We start from the raw sequence: 4,018 nt of genomic DNA on the forward strand, positions 1-4,018 counted from the left end.
GCAAAACTTACTCTGGAGCCAGGACTGTGAATTTTCACCCTGTTTCAACGTACATGTAAAAGTTTATAAAAAGTAACTAAACTATTGCACAGTTGACATTTGTGCAGCAATATCATAGATGCTTGGAATATCCAGTATCTATTTATATCTTGTTTCTGTATGCCCTTGCAATGAAGCTTTTATGTTGTTGTTCCTTATAAAATTTAGTAGTAGAGGACGGTGAAGTCATTACATGATGTCATAATGTGTATTAGATATGGCTTGTCGTGGGTACCTGTTTCTATCAGAAAACAAGTTATTACTTTTTCTGTGCAATAGGGTAGCAAAAATTTAGTCACTAAATTTGGCATCTTATATGCAAGGTCCCAAATATTCTTTAATTTAATTGTTAAATGTTAACATATGTATACATTTTTTATAGGTTAAAAAAATCCAAAGAAAATAAAGGTAATGAGGAAAACTCAACACTTCCAATGACAGCAATCCATGACCATGATAATGCAGAAAGTCATCTTTAAAGACCTCTAGAAATTGACCATTCCTATTTTATACAACCAGTAGCAGCAAATGATATCTGTATTCCCATCCAAAGGAAGACCAATTCAGGTAGGAAAAACAATTTCATTCATTGTCTATACTTTATAATTTATGCTCATAAAAAGAATGGTACTAAAAGTAACAAGCAGAATGTCTCATGCAAGTCTCATACCCCAGTGAAGGATTTTCGTAGAAATATAAAAGAAACAGTACCAGACCAAAAGAAGAACCTGGGCCAAACTCAGACTGAATGTAAAACAATAATCAATCAATCACTAGTCATATGCTGTAAAAAACAACAATTTCGCCAGCGGCATTTGATCTGTCTGACTGCCTTTTTCCTGTTCTCGTAAATTTCTTGAAGACATGCATCTACCCATTTAGTGCAATGCAATGTTATTGAAGAGCTAGATTTGCCATCTTAAAGGGAGAATTGCTCAGTTGGTAGAGCGTCTGACTACTTATTTATTAAGAGGTCCCAGAGTAAAAATTCTGTTCTGCTCACATGTTCCCCTTTGTTGAACTGTTAATCACTTTATTCATTTTGCAGTTGAAAAACTTGAGCAGGAAATTAAAGAACTGGAGGAAGAAATTAAAAATCTAAAAACACAGAAACCAAAAATGACAGTTGGAGATATCCTTAATGACAATGAAAAGGTAATATTTTTCTTAAATCAATATTAATTTTAAACCCACTGTTATTTTAATTTAGATACTTATGACAGTTTGTAATCCATTAGAGAATACTACTGTTTATAATTGAGACATCATTCCAAGTTAAATAAATTTTTCAGGACAAAAAATAATGGTGAACGAATGGTCATGAAACTCATGGATATTTCTTGCTCACAGAAAATAAGTTGAATATTACTGTGTAATGAGATGTTTTTAGGTGATATGAGTCTTAAGTGAATTTGTTTATCACCACACATAGTCCTTGAGAGGCTTGAGTACACTTTGCATTTTTAGTACACTTTTGGCCAAAAGTGCAGGCAAGCTTATGTGTATTTGTCTTTCATTGTAGTTGTTGCTATTGTAAACTTTTGAAATTCTTTTTTCTTCTCCAGAACAAATGGGGTAATTTCAACCAAACTTGGTATAGAGTATCTTTAAAAAGGATTACTGTATGTGCCTTATTTTCTGTGGGTACTGTTCACTACACAGTGACTTGTAGGTGTCAAATTGTGAAACACGGACAGAGTACTTAATTTTTTTCAGCCAAATAAAAATGAAAGTGAAAAAAACAGTCATTTTATTTCATGGGTCCTTGGCTTTACTCTGCTCTTATTTTGTATTCTTTTATGGACTTTGAGATTGAATACTGTTCGTTATCTCCATATCCTTCTTTTTTCATAAACAATATTGGCTAGTTCACACGTTATTTTTGTTCTTTAATATCTCTTAGAAAATTTTTTTTAATCATCAATGTCCTTGGTCTGTATGCCATTGATAATGATATTTGTTCTTTGCGAGATTTTTATAGTATTTAACAATTTTTTTTCTTTTTTAGATGTTGCTCTACACATCCTTTCCAGCAGATGTGTTTAACATAATAGTACAGGTCCTGAGACGGATGGCACCCTTCAACTACCATGCTGGTTGGGAGGTAACCTGTTTTGGCCTAAAAGACCAGTTGCTAATATGTCTAATGAAACTAGATTAAACTTTCGAGATTTAGACCTTGCTGTTAGGTTCGGAACAAGCCGCTCTACTGTTTCAAATATTGTGAACACGTTTATCTCAGTTTTGCATGAGATCTTTTACGATGGTGTGTTAAAGGCGGTTGGGATTCCGTCACAACTAAAGTGCAAAGGACCCATGCCAAAATCCTTTGTGGATTTTTCATCAGCAAGGATTGCCATGGATGCAACTGAAATTACTCAAGACATTCCATCCAATATGAACAGTCAGTCTCTTACTTACAGCAATTATAAAAGCCGCCATACGGTGAAAGCCGTGACGTGTGTTGCTCCAAATGGGGCATTCGTATTCACATCTGATTTATATCCCGGATCCACATCAGATGCTGCCATAGTTGAGCACTGTAAAGTCCTTGACCATTTACAGCCCGGAGATTTAATTCTCGCAGACAAATTCAATATCTTTGACAAATTTTCTGCAGGGGTTTCCACCAATTTTGTCTAGTAAATCTCATTTTACCAGAGAAGAGGCAAAACTGTGCTATAAAATTGGACGCAGTAGAATTCATGTAGAGAGAGCCAACGAAAGGATTAAAAACTATAAAATCCTCAGTCATGTACCATCCCAGTACAGACATATGACAACAAAATTTTTTCAGTTATGCTGCTGTTTAGTAAATCTTCAGGCTCCTCTCTTTAAAGAGATTGGTAGAACAGGAAAATGAGTCAGAGATGTAGTAATATTAATACAATAAAATACACTATGCAAAGAATAGCAATTTTAGACAATTTTCATGTTTTTTGTTACCTTCAGAATATTTTCACTTTTAATATTGAATATCATGATCTGTATACTGATATTAGAAAAAGTTGCCAAATATTATATATCTCTTCTTTTTGAGTATTATACAAGAAACTTGATTCAATATGGAGGATTAGATGTTTTAAATGCTTAAGCAAAGTATGTATTTCTTAGCTTTATATAAAAGAAGAGACATATGTAAATGAAGTCTCAAGAAGATTGATGTAAACTTGAACCAATCTATGTAAATACATGTACATCGACTTAAAATTGGACTTTGGGCTGGTGGCCTTGAATACCCTAATGAATACCCTATATAGAAAATATTTTTAGGAAGGCTTTAATTTTGGCATTATTAGCAAGGGTGTTGAGATCGCTAAAATTGAATATCACTAAAAATTAATTTTTACGTTTTATTTGTAATAGCTTCTTAAGTGAGCATTTTAAAATCACATTAATTACGTGTCGCTAAAACTAAGTACCAAATTTTAAGGACAAATCACTATCTTTGCGTCTTGTTAAAATTTCCACTTATATGGTATATATTGATTGATAAAAACTAATTTCTATCGATTAATTGATCAAGTCTACATAAATACCATTTACAAATGTATTTAAATGTTAAGGTGAAAAAATCAATATTTTATGCAATTTCAACCATTTATGTATGGAAATTATTCAGATACATGATACATGAAAAATGACATGCCTTTTTCTGGATAACTTGATGTACATGTATTGTCATCAATCATTCATTCTGACAAAGATGGCAGAAAAATAAAAATCTAACATTGTTGAAATATTCTGAGCACATGAGTCGTTTTCCAATATCCTGACAATTTTCAAGTCCACTGGAGTCCATATGACAAGGTCACAGCAACAAGTTCCTGATAAATGAAGCTGTCCTTGAATCTGATGCCAGTAATGATTATCGTGCGTCTTCTTCAGATTTAGACTCCCATCTTCTTCAGCAACTGAAACAGTACCACAGAATTATAATTTGATCACCATATTTAACATGTTTTTAATTGAATTTTTT

At 32.8% G+C, this 4,018-nt stretch overlaps 1 pseudogene; it reads left to right on the forward strand.

Annotated features, from left to right (window-relative positions):
- The first annotated feature begins 256 nt into the window (after positions 1 to 256).
- LOC134272357 (uncharacterized) lies at positions 257 to 2,682 on the forward strand (annotated as a pseudogene).
- Positions 2,683 to 4,018: the final 1,336 nt, after the last annotated feature.

The sequence above is a fragment of the Saccostrea cucullata genome, unplaced genomic scaffold (genome assembly GCF_032062105.1).
Source record: "Saccostrea cucullata isolate Sc308-1 unplaced genomic scaffold, CSIRO_AGI_Scuc_v1 ctg8200, whole genome shotgun sequence".
In the NCBI taxonomy this organism is placed as follows: Eukaryota; Metazoa; Mollusca; class Bivalvia; order Ostreida; family Ostreidae; genus Saccostrea; species Saccostrea cuccullata.